Source organism: Protopterus annectens, chromosome 8.part1 (genome assembly GCF_019279795.1).
Source record: "Protopterus annectens isolate FY-2018-M chromosome 8.part1, PAN1.0, whole genome shotgun sequence".
NCBI classification, from domain to species: Eukaryota; Metazoa; Chordata; order Ceratodontiformes; family Protopteridae; genus Protopterus; species Protopterus annectens.
The window spans coordinates 523198297-523214712 of record NC_056742.1 but is presented as its reverse complement, the minus strand read 5'-3'; the positions used below and the strand labels follow the sequence as shown (position 1 = coordinate 523214712).

General features: G+C 38.1%; 1 protein-coding gene across 1 annotated transcript in view; it reads right to left on the bottom strand.

The window, feature by feature from the left end:
• LOC122810428 (zinc finger protein 638-like) overlaps positions 1 to 16416 on the bottom strand; it is a 996881-nt gene that overhangs the window by 632632 nt on the left and 347833 nt on the right. The window lies entirely within an intron of this gene.

The following is a 16416-nucleotide window of genomic DNA, read 5'->3' as shown; positions in this document are numbered from 1 at the left end:
ATAACAAAACAACTAATACAAATAAAAAATAAATCAATGATAGTCTTTTTCAATACATTCTCATACACTTTCTTTGACAGGACTGTTGTACAGTTTGTTCCAACACTTCACAGTCAATATATTCTGTCCAGTGTGATTTTCTTGACTTGTGTTAAGTGGAGGTCTGCATACTAAGTTTTGTTTTACTAAACAGTGACATTCATTGCTGGTTGACATCTTATTCATGTTGCTTTATTGTACAGTTATATTTTGAATGCATTGCCCTGTTCTTTAGTCTGATGAAGTTCCGGTACAATAAGGGAATGAAAGCTAATCATACAAGCGTGGGGTTTTGCTCATTCATTTTATTTTTATTTTATTTGTTTAGTAGCAGAAGTTATTTTTTTGTCAATTCTCTTCTGGTATTTTTTGGTCTGTGTATATTACTTTCATACTACTCAAGTCAGTTAGTGCACACTGCAATATTCAGAGATTTACTCCCTTCTTTCCAGCTTCCATTTGAAATCTATAACATCTGGGACTAGACTACCAATCAATGCAGAGCTTAGGAACTGCAATCATGAATCAGTTTGGGATTGGTGCTCGTATTTTCAACTGACTGCATTTTTAGGCAAATATCAATATAAAGTGAATTTGCTTTCCCTTGCTCTAGCTACTGCTAGTGTTTTGAAACTGTCCTTATTGTACTTGATTTACTGTACCTGCACTTCATTATTTAACTGATTGTTATTGCTTTACTGCATTAAAAGTACTTTGTGAAAAAAGTCATGTCTTTTCTAAATGCTACTTTCTAAACTGTCTGCATTAATTAAAAATGGGATTTCTGTGGGGTGATAAATTCAAGAAGTACTTTTTTTTTCTTTGCGTTTTGTTTATGTGCTCCATTTTGCTTTGATTTTACATTAAGAGGACCAATTCATTCATCTCATGGCAGAAGGTGTTCACCTGGTGTTTGAGATGGAAAACATTCTAGAAGAGCTCAAAGTGTAGTTTAATGGCCAGAGAGTTCAAGGGTGAGATTTAATTTTTTTTTCTCTTGCAGCTATAAAATTAGGCACATTTGCATGGCTATGTACTCATTCTACAGAGCTTAGCAAAGCCTGACGCCCTCACCTGTAAACGAAAAGTGTTTTCACTGTATCAAGTGTCATCCAGGCAAAGATAAGTTCTTGGATTTACTGCACTTGCATTTCATTACTGAAAGAATAGCTGTGTAAGAACTTACCATAACAATAGATGTCCTCTTCTCTGTTGCAGTACTTCTGACTTAAGGGAGTTGCCTGTCAAGGCGATGACCTGACAGCCAGTATACCAAAGTCTTTTACTATCTAAGGTGCTTGGGTATGTCCGACACTGGCCGACAGCAGACTTTGGCCATAAAAGAGATGTACCCGCACACCACCCTCAGAACTGAAGCCCCAGGAGGAGTGTGTCTAAGAGAATGAGGATCTGTGCATCCAAGAAAGGCAAGAAGTGGGGGAAAGGAGGGAGGGTTGAATACTGCAACAGAGAAGAGAACATCTATTGTTATGGTAAGTTCTCACAACTAGTATCCTTGACTTAAGGGAGATTACAAAAGGTCATAAGGAAAGGGCAGACGAAGTGGCAAAGGAATGTTCAAGGAAGCCAAAGAGAATAGCCCTGGCAAACCCTGCCCTAGATCTGGAGATACGAGTCCAGCTTATAGTGTTTGGTGAAGGTGTGGACAAATGTCCAAGTAGCACTTCTAGGCTAGACTTGGTATCCAAACCCCTGAGGAAGGCCCCAGAAGAAGATACTGTGAAAGTGAGGTTTGACTGAGCCATGGAGAACCTTACCATGCTTGGTGTAGCAAAAGGCAATAGATTTGGATATCCATTTAAAGATGGACAACAATGTATAGACACAGGCAATTCCAGAGCCCTGGGATTGTAAGACAAATAATTGTTCTGTTTTTCTGAAGGGTTTAGTCTTATATAGAACCTGAGCTATCTCTGTGTACATCCACTGTGCGCAGAATCCTCTCACTATTGTTTTGCAGGAGAGGGAAATAAAGTTGGTAGGTGACTTGCCTGGATTAGGGACAATTCATTGACAACCTTTGGCATGAATGAGGGATTGGTCCGCACAGACACTGTCTTTATGGAAAAACAAGAAAGGGAGAAAAGTCATGAAGGCCTATAACTCAGACCTGCCTGGCAGAGGTAATTGCCACCAAGAGATTTGTTTCCCAAGTGCGATATTTGAGCTAGATGAAGAAAGTTCAAATGGAGCTTGAGTTAATTTCTCTAATATAAAGTTGAGCCACAGTGGTTGGGCCACTGGTCTCCTGGAGGGCCTGATATGAAACACACCTTTGAGGAATTGTTTAACTTCGAATCTAGAAGCTAAGGGAGGATTTAGCGGTAAAGAAGCAGAAACAGCTGCCAAACTGAGTCTTTACTGAAGAGTATGCTAGCCCTCTCACACAGATAAGGCAGATCCATAGGCAGGAGCACCTTCAATGGGTCCTGGTTCCTAGCTTGACACCAAATATAGAGCCTCTTCCATTTGGAGAGGAAAGACTTTCTAGTAGTAGGTCCCTTGGTCTCCTGCAGTACTTGAAACATGTCCTCCGAGTAAAGATGTCTGAATGGTATTAGGGCTCTATCACCCTCAGAGTAAGAGGGTTTCCAGATATGGGTGTAGGAGTGAGCCCTTGTTCTGTGCTAGGAGGTCCGCTCAGGGGGGGGTAACTTGTGGTGATTGCCCTTGGCTAGGTGAAATAGAAGGGGGAACCACTGCTGTTGGACTTTCAACAGGACTTTGGGGATGAGTGGAAGAGGAGGGAATGCATACAGGAATTTCCCCTTCAATGGTATAGTAAGTACATCCACTTTCCATGCCTGAGGATGGTATTCTCTGGCACAAAACCAAGGAAGCTGTTTGTTCATGAGGGAGACAAACAAATGTATTTCTGGAATAGCCCACAGGTGGACATTGTCTAAGAACACATCCCTGTGAAGCATCCATTCATGGGCTTGGGTCCTGGATCTGCTTAGGGTGTCTGCCACTGTGTTCTGGCTGGAGGGGGTGTACACCACTTGGAGAAGTACATCTAGATGACAAGCTAGATCCCATGCCTGCATGGCTAGTCTGTACAGGAGATTGGATCTGGTACCTCCATGCTTGTTTATGTACCACATGACTGTCATGTCGATGTGTACATGCACACTTCTCTGGTCAGATAAGTGGTTTGAAGGTTTGGAGGGCTAAAAATAGTGCCCTAGTTTCTCCCACATTTGTGTGTTCCTTCATTTGGGAGGGAGACCACTGCCCTTGAGCTGTGCGGAGGTCTAAGGCTGCCCCCAATGCCCATGTATGAGGCATCCATAAGTAAGGCATGAATAGGTGGGTACAGGGTGAATGGGAAGACCTGGGTTTAGAGATAGCTGTGAGATCCACCACTGCAGCTCTTGCTTTAGGCATGGGAGGATCAGAACTAGGTATTCTAGATGGTGAGCATTTTGAGACCATACTGATTTGAGGAACCTCTGATGCTTCCCTCATGTGAAGCCTTGCCAGACAGAGCATTGGGATGGAGGACGCCATTACACCCAAGATCCTGAGGAAATGTCTGGCAGAAATCTGACTTAGGTGCAGAGTCTCTGTAAAGATTAGTGAGATTGCCTGAGCCTTGGACGGTGGGAGAGATCATGCTCAGGGTTTGGAATATGCAGCTCAGAAAACACAGTTGTGTACACTTACCATAAATGTAGATGTCAGAGTGTATTCACTGTTGCAGCCATCACACTTGGGTTATCTGCCTGCAGGTAGCCCTCAGTCGGCCCGAATATCAGAGTCTTGGGATTTCTGTGTCGGATGCTGTCGCCTCTTCCATGATGGCAGGTCATCATGGGTATAAAACATGCAGCAGACACCATTACATCAGTTTTTCTTGCCTAAGATGTCAGAAGCCCCAAAAATAGGAAGCAATTACATGGTGTGCAACACCTCCAGAAAAAAGTAAATACCACTGCCATAAGATATGGCCAAAAATAGGATAGGTAGAAATAACAGAAAAATCAGGGGGCTGGAGGGTGGTTTACCAGGACTGCAGGATTACTCAGAGATGATCTCTGTTTAACACACAAGGCCATGTCAAACCCAGAGCTGTTGGACATGCTACACTTAAAGAAATCCAAATCCCTCAGAGCCACATGCTCCAGGGATCTAAACCTTGTCATCACAATAAACAAAACATACTGGAGGAATAGGTTCCTGACCCAGACACACCCCAGACTCTGGAATAGACTGCCCATACATGTCAAGCACAGCGCCTCTTTGGCCCTCTTTAAAAGGAACCTTGATAATTGAATGGGAGAAAGGAAATTCATCCCGGGGATCACGTCAGTCGCCCTGCTGGACAGGGGTCCAGGGAAGTAAATAGTGTGGGAAGAAATAGCTAGGGAATTGTTATGGCTAAGCCTGTATAGGCCCTAGGGCCGATAGCCTAGTACCAACCTATGAACCTATGCAACAGTGAATACACTCTAACATCTACATTTATGGTAAGTGTACACAACTGTACTAGGTTATTCATGTTTCACTGTTGCAGTCATCATACCTGGGTTGATTCCCAAAGCTGAGGAAGGGTGGAGGCAGTCAAGAAGTATTGGGGCTGGCTATCAGGCTTTTTAAGACTGCTGTAGCAAATCCAGCTCTGGATTTAGAAAACATAGGTAAGTGGTCATGCTTGGTAAAGGTGTGTACAGAAAGTACAGTTTTGTACCTACCATAAATGTAGATGTTCGCGTGTTCACCCTGCTGCAGTCATCACACTTGGGTTATCCTGTCGTCAGGCGGTCCCACAGTCGGCCGGAATTCCAAAGTCTTGGTCCGGCATCGGTTGCAGTCGCCTCATCCCGGACGTCAGTGTGCCAGGGGTATATATAATGCAACCAATGCCATTTTCTTCAGTCTTTCTTGCCGCGCGGTGCCCGAAGCAGAAGCAGTTCGCAAGTGCCGGTCGGCCGACTCCTGAGATTTTCGAATTTCAGACCGAAGTCTTCTATAAAGCTAAGTACCCGTTAGAAACTTTTCTTGCCTCAGACCGATGTCAGAAAAAGTTAACAATTGTATTTCTTGTGGGAAGCAAATACCTCATAAGGATTTTCATTCTTATTGCATACCTTGCTTAGGCCCAGACCACGACGTCACTTCTTGTCGGTTTTCCCATGTAAAAGATAGGGCATCCACTTTCCATGCTTGGCTGTGGGGATTTCGTCTGCAAAAGTTGCTCAACTGATGGTTTATGGGCGAGGCAGACAGGTCCACCTCGAGTCCCCCACCTGTGGATTAGAAGTTTGAATGAGTTGGGGTCCAGCAGATTTCTGCTCAAGTCTGCCCGTGAATTTTGTTTGCTTGGCAGGAATTGAGCTTGCAGGTGCACTTGGTTGCTCAAGGCTGTGTTCCACAGGGGCATGGCTAAACTGCAGAGTGGGTAGGAATAAGCCCCCCCCCCCCTGCTTATGTACCACGTAACTGTGATGTTGTCTGTCTTTACCCAGAGTTGTCCTGGAAGGATAAGGTATTTGGAGGCTATCAGAGCATTCTGTACAGCTAACATTTCTGTTTGATTGATATGCAGGGGAATTTGTTCTGGGCTCCATTTGCCTTGAATGCATTTTCCTGCCATGTGAGCCCCCCACACATAATCTGATGTGTCTGTCAAGGTTTGGGCGGCAAGGGGTTGAGTGAAAGGAAGTCCCTCGTTGTGGTTGCATGCCTCTGCCCAACAAAGGAACTCTGCCCTTAGACAAGGAATGATAGTAATCAGTGTTTCCAGGTCCTGGGAATGTTGATACCAGAGACTTAATTACCACTGAAGTTTCTTCATATGCAGTCTTGCACATGGAATTAGAAGAATGCATGAGGCAATGAACCCTAGGGATTGAGGAATTTTTCTTGCAGACAGCTGGGTTTTGGTGGCCATTAGTTTTAAGTACTTTGTCAAATAAACCTGTTTTTCTGGTGTTAGGAATGCCATCTGGGAAGTTGTGTTCAAGCTTGCACCCAGGAATACAATCTTTTGGCACCATTTATTTCCTTTCGTTGATGGTGTACCCCAGAGAAATTAGAAGTCTCTTTGCAAATGACAGGTGCTGAAGTAGCAATTCCTGACTATCTGCCTGAATCAGGCAATCGTCCAAGTATGGGTAAATTTTAATATTTCTCTGCCTGCAGTATGCAATAGCTGGAGCCAGGCACTTTGTCAATACTCTGGGGGCAGTAGATAAGCCAAAGGGAAGTGCAGAGAACTGATGGTGCATAGAGCCTGTCCTGAAGCTTAGATATTTCTTGCAAGATTCCCTTATGGGGATGTGCAGATAAGCTTCTTTTAAGTCTAGGGTGAGTAGCCAGGCGTTCTTGGACAGGATAGGAAGAAGTTGGTGCAGTCAGCATTTTGAATTTTGGGACCACCAAGAAGGTGTTGAGAATTGATAGATCTAGGATAGGGCGCCAAGAGCCCTCTTTTCTGGGCACCAGAAACAGTCTGGAGTAGAAACCCTCTCCCCTTTGCTCTACTGGCACAGGTTGAATAGCCCTGATAATGAGCAGAAAGTACTTGCTTTTGAACCTCTGCCCTGCCCACTGGTTTAGAGGAAGGTCTAGCAACCCACTGGCAGTAAGTGGAAGTAGAATCTGTATCCCTGGGATATAATGTTTAGGACCCATTGGTCCTGGGTAATGGACATCCATTTTTTTGCATGCAGGGCAAGTTTTCCTCCTAGGGGTGCAAGTACTTGGACCTTGCTGGGTAGCAAGACAGACAAGTCATTGTGAACTTTTTCCATAAGGGGGTAGCTTACCACTCCATTTTAGAGTAGGGAGCACTCCATTGTTTAGATCTGTGCATACCCTGAGACTGTAGTCTTAGTGGCCTGTTGCCCCGGGGTTTGGACTGAATGCCAGGGAGGGACTGGAAAGGACCAGTTTTAAGAAGGCCAATGCCTACTCAATCTAGGTGGCTGCACCTGTAAGAAATCTTTAGCAGTTTGCATAGCTTTAGTGTAAGAAGCAAGGGGAGGCCGATGCCAATGAGGAGATGAACAGATATCCACTATATAGCAAACCAAACTGCCAGGTACTGACCAACTCCAAAAACTGCAGGAAAGACTCTGTAACCACCTTTTCACGAACACTGCTTTATTGTTTGACCTAGGTTTCGTCCTTACGAACTTCCTCAGAATACAGTCCATCATTCTACCCCATTTATTTATACAATGCTGATTATTCAATAATCATTTAATTAATAACCTAATTTCCCGCCATACATTCTTAAAAGGGAAATGGTATTATTCAAAAAATATTTTTGTTCATTTAAAAACAACACATATTAATACATTATCATCTCATATGCACTTTACAAATTGATATATACAATCTTATACAAAAAATTAACTTTCCAAAAATTCAAATAATCTATTTATAAATTATATATATAAATTCTTGTTCTGTCAATTTTACCATGATATCATTATAAATGATATATTACCCTATATAATGACAATGTGCTACATGTGTACCATTATAAGTATATTTATTAACCCTATAATATTATTGAATGTTTATATATATATATACCTTTTTTACCATAAATTCATTTGTATAATTAATGATGAAATATGTATAATTATATATACTACTAGTGTATTTACTTATAAGCAAAAGACTTAACTATGTTACATGGAATATTTGATGTATTTCTATCTATTTTAATACAGTTAATATGTTTGTATTATAATATGTGTAAAAATTGCACCCTATTAATTATTAATTACATATTTTAAATGTATATGTTCATAATTTGTTCCAATAATTAATCTTGTGATTTCATATTGTATTTGAATTATAAATTATAAATATAATACCTTGTATATAGATGTTATAATATATCATGCATTATATATTCTATTTAATTTTAATACTGGCATAATACTCATGTATTCATTTATACCCGGAGGTATACATGCATTAAGTAATATTTGCCATTTTAATTCTTCCATATCCAAGTGATATATGGTTGTCCTTCCTTGTAGGTCTTGTTTAATTTGAGTTACAACCATAAATTTAAAAGTATGATCTTTGTATTCCATAATGTGTCTTGCTAAAGCATTACTATTTTTCTGATGTTGAATATCCAATAAGTGTTCTTTAATTCTTTCTCTGAATTTTCTTTTCGTTTTTCCCACGTAAAATGCCTTACACTGTTGACACAAGGCTATGTATACTATATTAATTGTGTGACAATTATAATGTCCATGTATTGTTATGTTGCATTCATTAATTATAATATTAGAACCTGTTACGTGAATATAATTACATGTCCTACATGCTCCACATTTAAAATTTCCTTTTCTTGCACTTGTATATTGTCCAGTATTTCTTTTGTGTTCTAATATATTTTTGAAGGAAGGACTCTTCTTATATACAAATTTTATTATTCCAAAAAATAAGAAATCTTTAACAGTTTGCATAGCTTTAGCTTTTTCCTCCATCTTTTTAAGAAATTCTTCTGCTGTTGTGCTAAACAAACTTTCCTGGTTTAATGGAGCATCTAGTCATTTTGCTTTGACATGGTCTAGCAAGATTTGCTCCTTCAGCCAAGCATGCCTTCTCAGTACAGACCCAGTGACAGCAGCCCTGCAAGATGCTTCAAAGGCATCAAAACCACACTGCAAAGTATGTTTACTAACTTGGCTTGCAGAATACAGTAACTCTTGTAAATCTTTATTTTCTGTACATGAAATAACATCTAAAGAATGGGGGCATGATTTTATAAGAAAGAAAAGTGTATTTATTCCTGATATGCCTTTGCATGTAGAATGTTTCCTTAGAGCCTGTGAAAATCAGTTCTATTCAATGTTTAGTAACATCAATAAGAAGGGCAGGTTTTACAACTTGACCCCAGATGAATACCGCTCTCTCAATGAACTTAAACAAAATGTTCATATAGTCGTCAAGCCAGCTGATAAGGGGGGGGGGGGGAGTAGTCCTTTTAAACACTCAGGACTATATTACTGGTATGACCCAAATGTTACAACAAGTAGACACCTATATCCCTATATCCCATGAGGTAGTGATTAAAATTATCAAAACTGTCAAAGACGTCTTTTACGATCTTCTCATGTGTAGGCAGATTAGTCAAGAAGTATATGAGTTTTTATATATTGAACATCCTGTTACTCCCACTATTAAAGGTATACCTAAGGTACACAAGGGCACATATCCCATACCATTAAGACCTATAGTGTCGGGTGATAGGTGGGTAACAGCACATGCTTCACAATTAATTGAGAACATATTAAGACCAGTAGTGAACCAGTCACCCACCATACTTAAAGATACATACGATTTTCTGAATGACATTAAAGAATTGCATTTGGATAAAAATCAATCATACCTCTTAATCACCTTAGATGTCAAGGATCTATTCACCTCGATACCTAATGACATCGGTATGCAATATATAAATGAATTATTAGTTAAAGAAACTGACTTTTCGAAAGATAGGATTATATTGATAGATCAACTCCTAGAATTAGTGTTATTCAATAATGCCTTTATGTTTGGTGGTAGTATTTATTTACAGAAGTGGGGGGTTGCCATGGGCACCCCCTGCGCTAACACCTATGCCAACTTGGTAGTCCTATGGTGGGAGAAGCTCTACCTTTTTACACATGAGAATTTCAAGTCTATTAAGCTCTACAGACGTTTTGTTGATGACGTTATAATAATTTGGGAAGGTAACCTGGAGTCATTTGAATGCTTTTTTCAATATTTAAACACCACTAGTACGTTTTTACGTTTTACACGGGAGATTTCCAATCAAGAAATCCATTTCCTGGATGTTACTATAAGGTTTACACATGAGGGCACACTAGATTCCACCCTATATAGGAAACCAACTTGGAAGAATTCCATGCTATGTTTTGATAGCATGCATCCCCGCCACACATTTCAAGCTATAGTTAAGAGCCAGTATACTAGAATTAAGAGATTGTGCAGTAATATTGATGAATTGAACAAAGAAGCACAGCTCTTAGAGAAATTGTTCATAGATAGAGGGTATAGCTCCACCATGGTTAGTAACATAAAGTTTGACATTTTAGGAGACATCATACCCATTCAAAGGGACAATAAAGTTAGGGAACACAAAAGAAATAATATAAGATTCAATAAGGAAAAAGAAGCCAGTAGTAACCAAATAGGTTATATTGTTACATATACTAGTAATATCAGAAAGATTCAGCAGGTTATACATACTAACTGGCATATTTTAACATTAGACTCTCTTACTAAGAAATTTATAGGGAAGAGCCCTTCCTTCATATACAAAAACAGTAGGAATCTAAAAAGAATTTTATGTGGAGATGTGAATATTAGAAGTGAGGAAGAAAATATTCCGGCCCATAACATCAAAACCAAGGATTTTGGTACTTATCCATGCTATAGTTGCAACAGGTGTAGATATATTACCAAGACACAGTGTTTTATACATCCCAGTATCAATTTTGTTTTTAAACCATATTTTCGAGCAAGTTGCAATACCAGGAATTTGATATATTTGGCCACCTGCAACAAATGTGAGGCCTTCTACGTGGGACTAACAAAAAGAAGGTTGCAGGAACGCATTTATAATCATCTTTATGATATACGTAAAGCTATAGATAATAATGCGTTGGCCAAACATGTTATAGAATTTCCTACACACTCTTTCTCTTTTAGAGTTTTGCAAATAATGAATCAAAACGAAAGAGGTGGGGACAAAGAGAATCAGTTGGCATTAATGGAGCTTGAATGGATTTTCCGTTTGGGCGCACACATTGAGCCGGGACTCAATAGTCAGGTGTCCATTAAACCCCTGTTAATATCTAGGAAGTAATAAGTTAGGCTTCATACTCATGATAGATATATATATATTTTTTTATTCTCTTTTATATATTTTCTTTACTTGTTTTTTTGTATATATATACATGCAGATATTGCTTTTACAATGAATTTAATAAATGTAGTACAACTGTTAAAAAGCAAATATATTATATCCTCTCTTGATTTTACATGAGGTATATATAACATTCATGGATATTCTACATATGTTATCATGGATGCATAATATTGTTATTAATAACTATGGACAAGCTTTGTGTTCTGTATTTTATATTATATATTTCATATAATGATATCATCAAATATGATTAACATTAATAAAGTTACATTAATTCATAGTTATTAATATAGAGTTCATATATATATTTGATATGTCCTGATTAGTAGTACTATATGAGTGTTTTTAACAAGTATATAATTATAAATTTATAATTTAAACAGATATTTATATGTATACATTTTTGTTCTATTGACATCGTGTTTATAGATTTATATAAAAACACGAAGAGTGTTTCTTGCACATATAAAAGTAAACAACAGCTCGAGTTTTGAGCTAGCAAGTGCACTTCAATGGTTAAAATTTTCACTGTTTTTAAACTTCCTAACGTTTTTCAGTGTAATTAAATGTTAATTAATTGATTAATGAGCAGACTTTCCCGCCTTGAGCGGTTGTATATAACCTTCACATAAGCCTAAATGATTTATCTGAAGAAGCGTGGATGGCACCACGCGAAAGCGCTCATTTTTACTTCCAATAAATCGTTTGTCTCATCTCAAGGATTGTTTGTGGACTTTGTTCCTGTTACAGCAGCCTTTCGTATATATTGGATGTTTCATATGTGCTTTGGTACTATACTTCTTTCATACAGATTTTGCAATTTTTTGGTATAGTACCATTTAACAGGAACGCGGACTATCCTTTGTATTTGTTTTCCTGTTATCCAGTTTTGGTCAGCGTTTCCAGCACATAATGGAACCTGTTATTCCATTGGAACCGGAGCCGAGGGATACTATGTCCTTGTGGGAAGGACTTACACATCTCAACAGCAACCCTTTATTGTCTCTGGACCTCCTAGGAGAAGTGGGACATGTCAATTTAGAGACTAATGGTGAGAACCTTACTGAATTTTACCCGCTCTTAAAAACTATAGAAGATAATTTGTATCAATTGCAAAGATATGCGTGGCAGAGGCTACATTTACAAGCTTGTATTCATTTCAAAGTAGTCCCCAGGGGCATGAGGGTGTTCTGTATGCCCACTTATGGGGACTCACATCCTGAATTACTTAAGCGATGGCAGGATCTCAATATAGAGTTGGGTTTTAAGTATGCCCAATTAATGCTTGATTACTTTCTGCCATTAGAGACAGATTTAAGAAATACAACGGAGCATTTGTACCAACAACTGTTAGAAAGATTCAGCTCAGAACATTGTCTTGATAAAGTTAATCGTGCTTTTTCTCAAGTTAATGTTTTCAGTGATAAACTGAGAATAACTAAACAGAAAAAACTGTTGCGCGATTATCAAGATTTTCAAAAAGGCCAGGTGTTTGTTTGGCCGAGATTCAATTCAGCTAATCAATTGAATTCTGTGACTACATCTGAAACAGCCTCTACTTCCTCTACACAAAGAACTAAAGACAGTCATATTGTTGCACCAGTTTTACCGGAGACACCTGCTTCTATGGTTAACAGAGGCACTTATGCAACGGTTACAGCTGAAAACAACCAGGCTGATACTATCTATACCGACACGCCCCCACCAAACCAAGAGGCTTTTTTCCATCAGGTGCCTGCGAACACAACAGGAGCTATACCCAAAAACAGCTCCAGTGCGTTACCTTCACTTGTGAATTTTTTACCGTATCAAAAACGAACCCCTGCATATTCCAACAGGGGAAGATCACACAGCAGGGATTCACGAAAGAGAACATATTCAGCGGAGACTTTTGTTCACAACAGAAGGAAGAAAATGTGACTTCAAATCTATTGTTTAATCTTTCTGACTTTGTTTTGGATGATACCACTGCACAGGTTTTAAATAGAGGCCTTAGTTTTATACCGGCCACTCCGGCCACACTAACAGACACATTGTTTGATCTAAGGATGTTCTGCAGGAACCTATGTTTGAAATTAACATTTAATGATATAACATCTAAAGAATGGGGGCATGATTTTATAAGAAAGAAAAGTGTATTTATTCCTGATATGCCTTTGCATGTAGAATGTTTCCTTAGAGCCTGTGAAAATCAGTTCTATTCAATGTTTAGTAACATCAATAAGAAGGGCAGGTTTTACAACTTGACCCCAGATGAATACCGCTCTCTCAATGAACTTAAACAAAATGTTCATATAGTCGTCAAGCCAGCTGATAAGGGGGGGGGGGAGTAGTCCTTTTAAATACTCAGGACTATATTATTGGTATGACCCAAATGTTACAACAAGTAGACACCTATATCCCTATATCCCATGAGGTAGTGATTAAAATTATCAAAACTGTCAAAGACGTCTTTTACGATCTTCTCATGTGTAGGCAGATTAGTCAAGAAGTATATGAGTTTTTATATATTGAACATCCTGTTACTCCCACTATTAAAGGTATACCTAAGGTACACAAGGGCACATATCCCGTACCATTAAGACCTATAGTGTCGGGTGATAGGTGGGTAACAGCACATGCTTCACAATTAATTGAGAACATATTAAGACCAGTAGTGAACCAGTCACCCACCATACTTAAAGATACATACGATTTTCTGAATGACATTAAAGAATTGCATTTGGATAAAAATCAATCATACCTCTTAATCACCTTAGATGTCAAGGATCTATTCACCTCGATACCTAATGACATCGGTATGCAATATATAAATGAATTATTAGTTAAAGAAACTGACTTTTCGAAAGATAGGATTATATTGATAGATCAACTCCTAGAATTAGTGTTATTCAATAATGCCTTTATGTTTGGTGGTAGTATTTATTTACAGAAGTGGGGGGTTGCCATGGGCACCCCCTGCGCTAACACCTATGCCAACTTGGTAGTCCTATGGTGGGAGAAGCTCTACCTTTTTACACATGAGAATTTCAAGTCTATTAAGCTCTACAGACGTTTTGTTGATGACGTTATAATAATTTGGGAAGGTAACCTGGAGTCATTTGAATGCTTTTTTCAATATTTAAACACCACTAGTACGTTTTTACGTTTTACACGGGAGATTTCCAATCAAGAAATCCATTTCCTGGATGTTACTATAAGGTTTACACATGAGGGCACACTAGATTCCACCCTATATAGGAAACCAACTTGGAAGAATTCCATGCTATGTTTTGATAGCATGCATCCCCGCCACACATTTCAAGCTATAGTTAAGAGCCAGTATACTAGAATTAAGAGATTGTGCAGTAATATTGATGAATTGAACAAAGAAGCACAGCTCTTAGAGAAATTGTTCATAGATAGAGGGTATAGCTCCACCATGGTTAGTAACATAAAGTTTGACATTCTAGGAGACATCATACCCATTCAAAGGGACAATAAAGTTAGGGAACACAAAAGAAATAATATAAGATTCAATAAGGAAAAAGAAGCCAGTAGTAACCAAATAGGTTATATAGTTACATATACTAGTAATATCAGAAAGATTCAGCAGGTTATACATACTAACTGGCATATTTTAACATTAGACTCTCTTACTAAGAAATTTATAGGAAGAGCCCTTCCTTCATATACAAAAACAGTAGGAATCTAAAAAGAATTTTATGTGGAGATGTGAATATTAGAAGTGAGGAAGAAAATATTCCGGCCCATAACATCAAAACCAAGGATTTTGGTACTTATCCATGCTATAGTTGCAACAGGTGTAGATATATTACCAAGACACAGTGTTTTATACATCCCAGTATCAATTTTGTTTTTAAACCATATTTTCGAGCAAGTTGCAATACCAGGAATTTGATATATTTGGCCACCTGCAACAAATGTGAGGCCTTCTACGTGGGACTAACAAAAAGAAGGTTGCAGGAACGCATTTATAATCATCTTTATGATATACGTAAAGCTATAGATAAATAATGCGTTGGCCAAACATGTTATAGAATTTCCTACACACTCTTTCTCTTTTAGAGTTTTGCAAATAATGAATCAAAACGAAAGAGGTGGGGACAAAGAGAATCAGTTGGCATTAATGGAGCTTGAATGGATTTTCCGTTTGGGCGCACACATTGAGCCGGGACTCAATAGTCAGGTGTCCATTAAACCCCTGTTAATATCTAGGAAGTAATAAGTTAGGCTTCATACTCATGATAGATATATATATATTTTTTTATTCTCTTTTATATATTTTCTTTACTTGTTTTTTTGTATATATATACATGCAGATATTGCTTTTACAATGAATTTAATAAATGTAGTACAACTGTTAAAAAGCAAATATATTACATCATCTCTTGATTTTACATGAGGTATATATAACATTCATGGATATTCTACATATGTTATCATGGATGCATAATATTGTTATTAATAACTATGGACAAGCTTTGTGTTCTGTATTTTATATTATATATTTCATATAATGATATCATCAAATATGATTAACATTAATAAAGTTACATTAATTCATAGTTATTAATATAGAGTTCATATATATATTTGATATGTCCTGATTAGTAGTACTATATGAGTGTTTTTAACAAGTATATAATTATAAATTTATAATTTAAACAGATATTTATATGTATACATTTTTGTTCTATTGACATCGTGTTTATAGATTTATATAAAAACACGAAGAGTGTTTCTTGCACATATAAAAGTAAACAACAGCTCGAGTTTTGAGCTAGCAAGTGCACTTCAATGGTTAAAATTTTCACTGTTTTTAAACTTCCTAACGTTTTTCAGTGTAATTAAATGTTAATTAATTGATTAATGAGCAGACTTTCCCGCCTTGAGCGGTTGTATATAACCTTCACATAAGCCTAAATGATTTATCTGAAGAAGCGTGGATGGCACCACGCGAAAGCGCTCATTATTTTTACTTCCAATAAATCGTTTGTCTCATCTCAAGGATTGTTTGTGGACTTTGTTCCTGTTACAGCAGCCTTTCGTATATATTGGATGTTTCATATGTGCTTTGGTACTATACTTCTTTTATACAGAATACAGTAACTCTTGTAAATCTTTATTTTCTGTACAATCTTTTTTGTTTTATTAGTTCCACAATATGCTGCTGGTACTTCAACATGTGAAACTGGCAATTCAAAGCCCTGATGGCAAGTGTTGCAGAGGTATATACCTTCTTACCTCACACCTGTCTAAAGCTCTAGAAACCCTGTCTGAAGGGGTAGGGATTTTGGCTGTAATAGCCTTAATGTCTTTAGGTCCATGGGAAATGGTCTCTGGATCTGCAGTGAAATTTTTAGAGAGAAATTTGTGAGAGTCAGGTACTCTGTAGTACCAGTCAGGTTTTCTAGGAGCTGGTGGTAAAATATCAGGAGTAAGAC